The sequence below is a fragment of the Hibiscus syriacus genome, unplaced genomic scaffold (genome assembly GCF_006381635.1).
Source record: "Hibiscus syriacus cultivar Baekdansim isolate YM2019G1 unplaced genomic scaffold, ASM638163v2 tig00110556_pilon, whole genome shotgun sequence".
NCBI lineage: Eukaryota > Viridiplantae > Streptophyta > Magnoliopsida > Malvales > Malvaceae > Hibiscus > Hibiscus syriacus.
The window spans coordinates 3,019,079-3,032,912 of NW_024062779.1; positions in this window are offsets into that span (position 1 = coordinate 3,019,079).

Genomic DNA, 13,834 nt, shown 5'->3' on the forward strand with positions numbered 1-13,834 from the left:
ATCAATTAGACCAATTAATGGGTTCAACTATAATATAATTTTTTGTTTGCACCATCCATGCATGGAATAATTTCACTTATACTTGCAAGACAATAAAAATTATAATGAACTAAGGGTAAAATATATTAGAAGTCCCTAAATTATGAAATTTTATTGTTTCGATCTATAAAATTTTAAACATTATAAAATGATGATTAAAATTATTAAATATTTATATTTTGAGCACTTTGTTGTCCCGTCAGAGAAAGAATTGACATAACACGTTAATTCAATGGTTAATATCTCATTTGACATTTAAATCATAATTAAAATTTTTTATAATTTTTTAATATTTTAAACAATGATATGTAAATCATAACACGTTAATTCAATTGTTAAATCATACATTTAATAATTAAAAAAATAAATTGTTCACAAACTTTTAAAAATATATAAAAAATTTATAATTTATTTTTTGAAATTACAAAAAAAAATATGATTGTGATTTTATGAATATTTTTAAAATTATATGTAAAATAATTTTTAAAAAATCAAATAAATTAAAATTACAAAAAATGATATGTTCTTATAAATCCAAAATTGGGGCTCTAAACTATAAATAATGTAAATATGTATTCAAACCCTACAATTAATATTTATGTTTTTAAAATTTGTGTTTAAACAAATATGTATTATAATGATTATAAGATATTATTTTTTTAAATATTTTTTAATTTATTGATAATACACAAATATCGATAGGGACGGAATCACGTAGTGATTTGAGAGTTGAGAAGGGCTCTTTGCCCCCTTAAATTTTTGTGTGTGAAATAACACTTTAGGTCCTTATTATTTTAGATAGTGATAAAACTAAGCCTTACTCCCTTTAATTTTTAGGTTTAATTCTTTATTGAGTATATATTCTTTTGAAATTAAACAAGTTAACATCTTCCAATATTTAATCTTAGCTCTATTCCCACGATTACTCGAATACAAGACCTCCTAAGAGTATAATACTTTTCTTTAGCACTGAGTTCACTCAATAGATTAATCATCAATAGTATTATTGTTATCAACAAATATAAATAATGAATTCAATGGAATCGTACTTAATATTCTGGTCCGCTTCACAAAATCAAAAATTGAAATTTTAACTGCTATCCATAGATTGAAAGTTTATTTTTTTTCAGATATTAATGAAATTATTGGATTGGTTTAAACCGTCAAATTTTCTTGAAAAAAGCTACATTTTGTCATCATATTGGAACTTTAAGTGGAATCAAATTTTCTGTTTGTTCACGTAGTGCAGTGTTCATACGCTAATGCATGAAAGCTGGTATAAACGCTAATGCAGTGTTCATAATTGCGGCGTTTGAGGTATAAACGCCGCTACATTGCCGTTATATTGTGGCGATTGTTTAAAAACGCCGCTAATTGGCTACTCTTTTGCGGCGTTTTTATAAAACGCCACTAAAAATAACTCTATACCGGCATTTGTCCCATAAACGCCGCTATATAATCATTTGGCGGCGTTTGGATTATAAAATGCTGCTATATTTCAAAATATTGTGGCGTTTACTCTCTAAACGCCGCTAAATAAGCCGTTATAGAGCACTTTTGTTGTAGTGTATGTATATTTTCACTCCCATCGGCGACTAAAATTTTCATTTGGAGTGCTTGCAGGCTGTAGCAACACCACACTTGCTTCCAATGAAAAAGAAAAACTTTTTTAGGAGGCATTGTGCACCAACAAACAAATGACAATGCTGTGAAAACGAGATTGAAACGACCGAACATGTTTTGTTCATTGTCCTTTTGAAAAAGAAGTGTGGAGAATTTCTTCCCTTCACCATGATCCGTCCCCCATTGGCTTTCCACCTTTTTTAATTGGTGGCTTGACGTTAAAAAAATATTCTCATGTATGGATGCATGTAAAATTTTATGTTAGGGGTGGAATTTTAAATTTTAGAAGGAGACGAACTTATAAAATTTTATAAGACGAAAATAAATGACCAATAAGAAATGTAAAAAAAATCTAAAATATATTATAATTTGAAAATTTCAGATGGACGACTGTCCAACCAGCCTCTTGGTCCATCCTTTGTTCTCATGTTCCCTTCTAACCCAAGGCTGCTGCAGGTGTTTACTCCTCCCCTGCCAAACGCCACCAAAATTAATCTCGACGCAGAGGCCCAAACATCAACGAAAGCCGCAGGTTTGGTATGGCAGCTATTGCCCGTGACTCAAGCGGCAAATCCATAACCAGAGCAAATGCGCTAGTGTTGGCACAATATCCTACTATGGTTGAAGCACTTGTGCCTCGATTAGGGTCCATGCTTGCCAAGTCCCATCAATGGCAATATATTACTATTTAAAGTGACAACCAGACCATTGTAAATAGCCTTGCCAGTTAGGACTCTGTTCACTGGGAATACTCTACAGTCTTGGAAGATATTGCCTCTTTATTATCAGGATGCTCAAATGTCATCTTGTCCCATGCTATGCGTTGTTGATATCTTGCAGCCGAGTAGGTTGCAAAAACGATCAAGAGTGGGGTCTGTGATCTGTCCACTCAACTGGTTTAGTTAGCTCCCCAGGGAGCTTTTATCTTTGACGTAATGTTGTTCTATGAAAATGAAAATCATTAGTAACCGAGTAGAGTTGTACAAGTTGAGAAAAATGGACTCTAGAAATGAAAACCGAAGAACAAGTAGATGTTATTTTACGAAATTTTTAATGTTATGAAGTGATTATAAAATAGTTTATGTTCATAATGTTTTTAATCAATTAACAATATATATATTTGCAATTATTTGAACTTAATTTTTTTAAGGAAAACAACTTTCTCTTAAGAAAATTAAAAGACTAGCTATATATTTATTGAAATGTAAAAATGTATATATTTTTTAAAATATTTATGTAATTTATTATTTGTCCATACAATAATTTTAAATGCATATAACGTGTATAATCTCTTTATATTAAATTATCATCTATTTATATTAAATAACATTAAAATTATAAGTATGAACCAATCATAATTAAATATATATTTATAAATAAAAAAAGTTAGGTATTTAATTACATTAAAAGTTAGACATTTAATTACATCAAAAAAATTAAATACCTAATCATACTACTTGAGTAAACACATTTGATCAATTAGTTAAATTGCTCTTTTTTATTCTCTCATACCCTTAAGTCATAAATCATAGACCTATTAGGAACCATTGGTGCAACTCAACATTATCTTTTGGGTGAATTTAAAAAAAATGTAAATATTAACTAAAATATTTTAAGGTTTTTTCAATGTAAATTATATATATAAAATTATCCTACTATTAAAAGAAAAAATTACAAATTGTTAAAATTCATCCATTCACATAAAAAATAAAAAAAAATTCATCTAATTTCTTTATTTACCGATTATTTCACGCAACTTACATATAATAATAAAATATATAAATTTAATTTTATAATAAATCCATATAATTTACAAATCGTTAAAATTCATCCATTCACATAAAAAAATAAAATTTATCTAATTTCTTTATTTACCGATAATTTAACGCAACTTACATATAATAATAAAATATATAAATATAATTTCTGTGGCTATGAACTCTCTTAATTGGTTGCTTATGCGACTCCACTATAAACAAAAGGAACCGATACACACACCCATATTCTTTTTTCAAAGAATGTTTTTACCTCCCGATCATTCTAGGCTCGTTTGGCAAGAGTTGCTTTCCTATCCCGTCTATTATAGAGTTTATTGTTTCATGTCTATGAGGTTGTTGGAGGAAAGAAAAGTCAAAAAAGGAAGGTGTGCCACCGCCTAAGAGCATCTCCAATCCTACGCTATAGTGGAGTAAAATCTCCACTTTGGAGCTCCAATGCTGCGCTAAAGATGAGCGCCAGTTTAGCGTGGCAAGCAGTTTCACGCTACATGTAGCGTGTTACTGTAGCTACGTTAAAAAAAATTAATGATTAAATTAGATTAAAGTATATTAAATTATATTGAAGTAGATTAAATTATATTGAAGTAGATTAAATTACAAGATAAATAAAAGTACATTGAAATTAGATAAATAAACGTACTAATTTTTTGAAACATAAAAATACAACAAACATAAAAATATAGAATTTTTTTAATGATTAAATTAGATTAAAGTAGATTAAAATAGATTAAATTACAAGATAGATAAAAATACATTGAAATACATACTAATTTATATTTATGAATGTTTTATTTATATTTATATTTTGATATTTATTAGAAATGTATATGTTTTATTTTATATATGTAAAATCAATATTATAATAGTTAAATATTATGAATAAAGTAAAGTTGGTGGTTATATAGAGATAGTGCTGGAGATGAATTACTGTTTCATCTCTAGAGTAGAGATAGAGATATCTAGAGTAGAGATGAGGTTGGAGGCCTAAATGCTTGGCATTTTCAGCAAAGTGCCCTAATTCTTTATTTAAAATGTTTTTGGGTTAATTACATTTTAGCCATTGCACACTTTAGGGTATTTATAAGATTAGTCCCTAAGGTTCAACTATAAATACCCTAACCCATTTAGCTTCAAAATCATCCCAAAAATAATTTTTGTCTCCCAATACTAGAGAGGTTTCTTGTGAGTAGTGAGTGTTTTGTAAACACCTGTAAATTTTCTCTCTTAGTAAAAGATTTGCAGTAGTCCGGAGACGTAAGCAAATTGGCTGAACTCTGTTATCAATTTCGGGTATTATTTTTCCGCTTTTATTTCGCATTCTCACTAATCTGGTTATAGGGAAATTACTTGTACTCGTTTTATTTCTCAACAACTGATAATCAGAGCTTTTGGTTGTGAATTCTGTCAATTTTTTGTTAGGTTACTATTCATTACTGTTTACATGAATAGTAAAAAAATATCGGCGATATGAATTAGTCGTCGGAGGTGTTCTAATTCACGGTGGTTCGCAAGAATTGTCAGAAACGATCCAAACGAAGCCATATTCCAGTGGGAGTGATGGCTGCAGACGAAGGGAATGTGAAAATTGAGAAGTTCGATGGTGCAGACTTTGGCTTTTGGAAGATGCGGATTGAAGATTTTCTGTACCAGAAAAATCTATATCAACCTCTCTCAGGATAGCAACCAGAGGGCATGAAGAATGAAGATTGGGCTCTTCTCGACAGATAAGCCCTCGGAGTTATCCGACTGACGTTATCTTGCAATGTTGCTTTCAACATAGCAAAGAAAAAGACCACGACGGGTCTTATGGCGGCTCTCTCCAGTATGTATGAGAAGTCATCGGCCTCAAAAAAGTGCACTTGATGAGGCGATTATTCAATTTGCGGATGGCGAAAGGGGCATCAGTGGCTCAACACCTAAATGAACTCAACACAATTACAACCCAGTTGAGTTCCGTGGAAATTGAATTTGATGATGAAGTTTGAGCTTTAATTCTCTTATCATCTCTACCAGACAGTTAAAATGCTACTGTTACAGCAGTTAATAGCTCGTCGGGAAATAGTAAATTGAAATTCGACGATGTTCAGGATTTGGTACTGAGCGAAGAAATTCGACGGAGAGAATCGGATGAAGCATCAACCTCCTCAGCCTTGCATACGGAGTCTAGAGGGAGAACTTGAGAAAGAAATTCAAATCGTGGCAGATCCAAATCCAGAAGGGGAAAATTAAGAACGGGAAAGAACGATTTTACCTGTTATAATTGTGGCAAGAAGGGCCACTTTAAAAGAGATTGCTGAGCACCGAAGAAAGATATTGGAGCACATGAATCTACAAACATAGAAGAAGAGACATGTGATGCCATGATTCTAAGCGTAAACATTCCCATCGAATCATGGATCTTGGATTCAGGGGCATCTTTTCACTCCACCTCATGCCAAGAAATCATGGAGAACTATGTCAGTGGTGATTTTGGGAGGGTTCATCTAGCTGATGATGAAATCTTGAAGATCGTCGGAAAAGGAGACATCCGATTAAAATTACCAAACCAAACCACCTGGACGCTGAAAGGATTGAGACATATTTATGGCCTCAAAAGAAATTTGATTTCTGTTGGACAACTTGATGGAGAAGGATATAGTACAACATTTTCATGTTGTTAATGGAAGATTACCATATGAGTACTCGTCATTGCTCGTGGTAAGAAGACTGGTACTCTCTATGTAACCTCAAACTTAGAGAATATCATTGTTACAGCAGATGCTGATGGAAAATCAAACATATGGCACCAAAGGCTTGGCCATATGAGCGTGAAAGGAATAAAGACACTTTTGTCAAAAGGGAAGTTGCCGGATCTAAAGAATGTAGATGTCGGACTATGCGAGGATTGCATCTTTGGCAAATAAAAGAAAGTAAGCTTTACAAAGATTAGTAAGACACCCAATACAGAAAAGTTAAAGTTCGTTCATACTGATGTATGGGGATCATATCCAGTTCCATCTCCAGTTCCATTTCTTGCAGACTCATTATATTATGTCACATTCATCGATGATTCAACAAGAAAGGTGTGGGTTTATTTTCTGAAGAAGAAATCAGAAGTCTTTGATACATTCAGAAAATGGAATGCCATAGTGGAAAATGAGACTGTTTGAAAGTCAAGTGGTTGAGGTCTGACAATGGAGGAGAGTACAGAAATAGAAGATTCAGAGAATTTTGCGCAAAAAATGGGATTAAGATGGAGACAACAGTTTCCATGACACCACAACAGAATGGCGTAGAAGAGCGCATGAACAGAACTCTGAATGAACGTGCCAGAAGCATGAGGATACATGTCGGATTGCCCAAATTTCTATGGGCTGAAGTTATCAACACTGCAGCTTACCTGATCAACCATGGGCCCTCAGTTCCTTTGGATGACAGAAAATCAGAGGAAGTTTGGAGCAAGAAAGAAATAAACATTTCACACTTAACAGTGTTTGGTTGTATTTCTTATGTGCACATAGACTCTACTGAAAGAAGTAAACTTGATGCTAAGTCCAACAAATGTGCCTTTGTTGGTTATGGCGGTGATGAGTTCGGTTACCGGTTTTGGGACTATGAAAATCGGAAGATCATCAGAAGAAGAGATGTCATTTTCAATGAGAATGTGATGTACAAAGACAGGGCAACCATATAATCAAGTAGCTCCAATACCAAAGCTGAAACAAAGGAATTTGATGAGTTTGAGGAGATTTCTGGAAATGATGTTCAGATCAATCCTGAAGCAGTTCAAGAAGAACCACGCACACCAGAACTGAGACACTCTTCCAGAATTCCTAAATCAATCCATCGTTATTCACCTTCCTTGCACTACTTGTTGCTGACTGATAATGGTGAACCAGAGTGTTATGATGAAGCAATGCAGGTGGAGGATTCAGTCAAGTGGGAGTCTTCAATGAAAGATGAGATGGACTCGCTTATGTCAAATCAGACGTGAGAATTAACTGAATTATCACCAGGAAAGAAAGCGCTCCATAACAAGTGGATCTACAGGATCAAAGAAGAGCACGATGGGAGCAAACGCTACAAAGCAAGATTGGTTGTCAAAGGGTTTCATCAAAAGGAAGGTATTGACTACAATGAAATTTTCTCTCCAGTTGTAAAACTGTCTACAATCAGACTGGTGTTGAAAATTATAGTTGTAGAAAATTTACATCTTGAGCAGTTAGATGTAAAGACAATTTTCCTTCATTGTGATTTAGAAGAAGAAATCTATATGAGGCAGCCAGAAGGCTTCATAGATGCAAGCAATAAAAACCTGGTATGCAGGTTGAAGAAGAGTTTGTATGGTTTAAAACAAGCTCCTAGACAATGGTACAAGAAGTTCGATAGCTTCATGGGTAGCAGTGGTTTTACCAGATGTCAAGCATATCATTGTTGCTACATCAAGAAGTTCGATAATAGCTTTATTATTTTATTGTTATATGTTGATGACATGCTTGTTGCAGGTTCAAACATGCAAGAGATTATAAACTTGAAGCAAAAATTGTCAAAGCGGTTTGCAATGAAAGATCTGGGCGCTGCAAAGAAGATTCTAGGGATGAGGGTCAAGAGAGACACAAAGTCGGGGACTTTGATGTTATCACAAGTTGAGTACATCAAAAAAGTACTCTCCAGGTTCAACATGCAAGATGCTAAACCAGTAAGTACACCTTTAGGTGTTCATTTTAGACTCTCCAAAGAACAGTCACCAAGACGGAGGAAGAACGTGCACACATGGTGAAGGTGTCGTATGCCTCAGCAATTGGAAGTCTGATGTATACCATGGTTTATACCAGACCAGATATTTCTCATGTAGTGGGAGCTGTTAGCAGGTACATGAATAATCCGGGCAAGGTACACTGGGAAGCAGTCAAATGGATCCTCAGATATCTGCGAGGTACCACAAACAAAGCACTTTGTTTCAAAGGAGGAGATACGATACTAACAGGCTATATAGATGCTGACTTAGTCAAAAATGTCGATATCAGAAGAAGCACTACAATGTATGTCTATACTCTAGGAGAAACTGTAGTGAGTTGGGTTTCTCAACTACATAAGATAGTTGTTCTCTCCACAACTGAAGCAGAATATGTCGCTGTTACGAAAGCCAACAAGGAGATGGTTTGGCTCTAAAGTTTCTTGGAAGAGTTAGTCAAGAAACAAGAAAACAATGTCTTGTATTGCGATAGTCAAAGAAAGAAACAAGAATCCGTCTTTTCATTCCAGAACAAAGCACATACAATTGCGATATCATTTTATCCGGTCTCTTCTGGAAGCTGGGATTTTGAAAAGATTAGTGGAGCTCAAAATTCGACAGACATGTTAACAAAGACGGTGACTACGAACAAACTGAAGTTGTGTTCAGCTTCAGTTGGCATGCTAGAGTAACAAGACCAGGAATGTTGCTGCATTGACCGAGGTCTGAAGAAAGATTAAAATCAGTCTTCAAGTGGGAGATTGTTGGAGGAAAGAAAAGTCAAAAAAGGATGGTGTGCCACCGCCTAAATGCTTAGCATTTTCAGAAAAGGGGGCACCGAATTCGGTGCCCCAATTCTTTATTTAAAATGTTTTTGGGTTAATTACATTTTAACCATTGCACACTTTAGGGCATTTACAAGATTAGTCCCTAAGGTTCAACTATAAATACCCTAACTCATTTAGCTTCAAAATCATCCCAAAAATCATTTCTTTCTCCCAATACTAGAGAGCTTTCTTGTTAGTAGTGAGTGTTTTGTAAACACCTGTAAATTTCTCTCTTAGTAAAAGATTTGCAGCAGTCCGGAGACGTAAGCAAATTGGCTGAACTCCGTTATCAATTTCAGGCATTATTTTTCCTCTTTTATTTCGCATTCTCACTAATCTGGTTATAGAGAAATTACTCGTACTCGTTTTATTTCCCAACACAGGTAACCGAAAATATAGAAGATGACGGTGAGGAAGCTAGGGGTTGGAAATAAAACATATTAAAAAATAATAAATTAGAATTTCATCCCTAAACTATTTTAAGTTTACAAAAGACCTAAAAATAATATTTTGTCTAAAGTTTAGGGATTAAAATAAAAGTTAAACTCTTTAAATAATATGTCATATCATCAAACTAACGGCATTCAACGTCATAGTGACCAAAACTTAAGTTTTTTGAATTTGGTGAGAAAATGTAAAAATATAAAAGGTAAGTGACTATTTGAATAGTTTATCCTAATTTAATAATATATATATATATATATATATATATTATTTTAATTTTTTTTGGGTTGGGGTCATAGCCCCCACTAGTGCCCATCATCTTCCGCCATTGCTAGTCTCTTCTATACATAATGAATCACGTTTGTGATGAGAGGGATCCGTACATAATCTAGAACATAATAATTACGGCTTGTGGATGAATTAGACAAGGGGAAAATGGAAAGAGTGAGCTTCTTTTTCTGCTCCTTGAGATCATTCATGTCTCATTTTTAAATAGTCTAATTCATATATGAATTAGGTAAGTGTACCATCCATCATCATGTTTTATCCTACACCTCTATGTCAATTGTATATTTGTTTGGATGCTAAAGAATAAAGATATACACTTCTTGAGTGATTTCTTAATATAAGTAAATAAATAGTTCTTGAGTCAATTATAAACTAGGTTAGCTCTCAATTTTTTTATTACACTAAGGTGATTACAAATTAGTATATGTCATAAATATTCTCAATCATTTGATAATGAACGTTCAATCATTCTGATGCAACTGCTAGTGCTCGAATCCGTGACCTATAAGAAACCTTGACAAACTTAGTAGTCGAAGCAGATGTCGATGGCCAGTTGAAGCAATACGGGGAGGTGGATCGACCAACATGCAAAATGAAATTCTTATCAGTGACTATCAAAAAATGGTAAAAGAAGGATGGGTTAAGGAAGTTTGACATACCTGGAGGGAATGAAATTGATGCACCGATCAGATGGCACACCTAACTTCTATATGAACCGAAGGAACGTTCTGGGTTGAGCAGCCACCAAATGAACTGCTTAATCTTTTGCAAGCTGATATCTATAGGATAGAGCTATTAAGATGGTAAACAAAACGTTGTCGTTTTATCATATGTACCAAAAAAAATATTCTACACAAAGGACGTCTTAATATAGTTGTGAATCATCTTTATACGAACATTTCATTTCCCCCTAAAGTTTACATGTTTAAAATCCTTGTTCAACAATATTAGCAAATATTTTTTAAAAAATAAAAGTATTTATATTGAATAAATGCATGAAAGCGTAAAAATAATTATAATGGCTAGATTTAAATTGAAATCAAGTGATAAAAAAATTGAAATCAAGATTTTATAGTGCTCACTACCATCACCACCACCACTACCGGAAACATATCAATGTCAATAAAAACATGAAGACTATTTACATATAGATCGCCTAAATTGACTTGGAAATGAAGGCTAAAAGTAGAAGTAAAATACACATGGAAGAAAATAAGTCAACTAGGGTACGATAATGGGTTAGAAACTATATTGTAAAAGTGGGGTTTAGTCACATGAATGGAACGGAATATACCAAAGAATAAACTCGTCCACTTCACTCAACAACTCCCCCTCACATGTCCTCTACGATCTTTCCCTTCTTCATCCTCAGAAACTATTTGGACCTTAGTCAACCACTACATTAATGTCAAATGATAGCCCTATTATGTTAATGCCACTAACAAAATCCATAGCCTTATTTTGACTTGAGAAATATATTCTGCACAAGGTTTTTCGCACTCTTTTTTCCTTTTTGCTTCCCTTAAACCTTTGAATGTCTGGCGTTACCGATTGCCTTGCCCGCGACCTCTTCTATCTCATCCTACGCTGCATGCAATGAAAACGATTGATATTTAGGGTTTAGTTTTGTTTCGTAATTTAACATTGTTTCTAAATTTATCATTTGATGTTTAATTATTTATATTTAAATGAAATGATATTTCCGAAATTCCATATGGATGGGTATCAAGCAGTAGCAAGCGTATGGGGCTAGTATTTGTGTGTACTTGATCTGTCGGATTTTTTATTCCTTGCACTCGAGAGAGATGTTTATGGTTAAAACAACAAGATTTGAAAACGATTTTCCATTCCCACCATAGATGCTTGTTCAGCCACGTAAATTTTCACTTTTCAGCCACCTATAAAAGTAATCCATGTTGTTAATAACACAAATAGACAATGATCTTCTAACAGCATGATGATGCCTTGGTTTAATGCACAGGTGGCCGTATAACATAGAGTTAAAACAAACCTAATTCTCTTCCAAACGCAAGTGGAGGGTTTTCCCCCCTTTTTTCCTCCGATCTATCCCGCCTTGCATACAGGGATGGATCGAGGGAAGCAAGCAGCGACAGCTACTTCCCTTGAAAATTTAAAATTATTATATATTTTAGATTTTTTCTATGTATTTTTATTTTTGTCCCTAAAATTTTATAAGTTCAAGTTCGCCCCCTAATATAAAATATTGCGTATGTCCTTAGGTACATGTTCTATGCAAAAGCAAGCGTAACACTCCAAGTGCTCATCATCTAAAAGTCTTTGAAAATAAAATAAAATGAAATGGATTCCCTGTGGCATTTGAGCTGTTGGAATAATGACCCTAGAAACTGGCTTTGATCGTCTGGCAATAAGAACTCAGTCAGTTATTCCCATAAACTGAAATCCCATTTCGACCCTTTCAAATTTTAGAATATTCTCGTTGGTGGCTTTTATCCGAAATGATAGAAAGCAAAGAAATGGTGGTAGTGAAAGATATTGTGTTTAATTTTGGTTCATCCATGGTGGGAACATATATATTGATTAACAAAATGCACTGTCTTTTACAATCCATTTATAGGTAGCAATCAAAACCCTTCAACTTCTCGCCGCATACAGGTGGAGGTCATATCTCCTTGTTGCTCTATTTAATTGCACAATTAATAGAATTACATATACACACTCTCGAATTCAAGTATAACTATCATACAATGTCAAAAGATTTTCTATTTGTATATCTGCACATGTATTTGAATATATGATATTGAACATGAAAACTGAACTATGAATAAATACGAAAATAATATATGCCAGAAAAGAAGATCCTTTTGCCATAAAATATTAGTGGCCCATGTCAAGACATTACATTTTGAGAGAAGTAATCGCTGATCGTTGAATAAGGGCGTAAACTTTTTGACTGTCAGCTATTCTTGGCCTCGTATATTTCCAATCAACACTAATTCTAACTTTTTTTTTCTTCGATTCTTTATATATGGTAATATTTCTCACTTAAATAGAATTGAAAGATGATAAAGTATAAAACACACGGTGATTGAGAAATACCATGAGAAAAATCCCAATAAAGAAGTAGACATCACGTGGCCTGCTATTCATCGTGAACTTGGAAATTTCAATATTTCAACCATATATATAATTCTCCTCCACTATAACTAAAATAGACAAGAATTTTACCAATTGATATATAATGTAAGAGAGGATTGAATATACTTTTTTCCCTTTTTAATAGAAACATTTCTTGAAATCTTTAAACTTGTAAAAACTATTATAGCTAACTTGAGCATCCAACGACAGGTATCAAGGATGTTTTGATGCTCTTATAAAAATTTAATTTTCAAAATCTGATAAGTTCTCATGATTTTAGACACGGTTCCAATTTTTTTAAAGACTACACTTCAAAGTTCATACAAAATTTTTTTTAAAGATAAATATAACAAATTAAGGACGTGCAATGCAAAAGTAATAGTATCTTTGCTAATGGTAGGCCTATATTGAAATTGGCTTAATTGGTCAAAAGAAAGGTGCTCTGTTTACTTTATTTCCCAAAAGGAGAACAATGTTATATTTGTTTATTTCATCTTTATTTTAATTTCAAAGGAGCAAAGTGCTCTATTTATTTTGTTTGTCAAAGAAAGCATAAAGCATTATCGCACCACTCTTTTGATAATTGTCGACCCATTAGTTTCTGTTCACAACATATGGGAAGTAATTGGAACTATCTTTTCATAAATTCTAAAAGAAAATCTAAGTACTTTTCTTGTACGATCCTTATGTGATCTTGAATTGTTAGTTTTGTTTCAATGGTTATAAGAAATTTTTCTAATTATGTGTTTAATTTCATCCATCCAATTTGATTTCAATTTTTCGTGTCCGCACCAAAAGTTGCAAGTTCAATTTATCTAATTTTCTATACCTGATTCAAATTTACTTATCTATGACCTCTTGAGGAACATTGACTTCTACTATTGCTTTCACAATACCACCAGCATGATACATGGAACCAATTTGACTCGATTATGATCATCAGCTCTGCATTTCACTGTGTGAAGCTCGGCTTGGTTTTCGCCTTTTGATTTGTAAGTTTAATG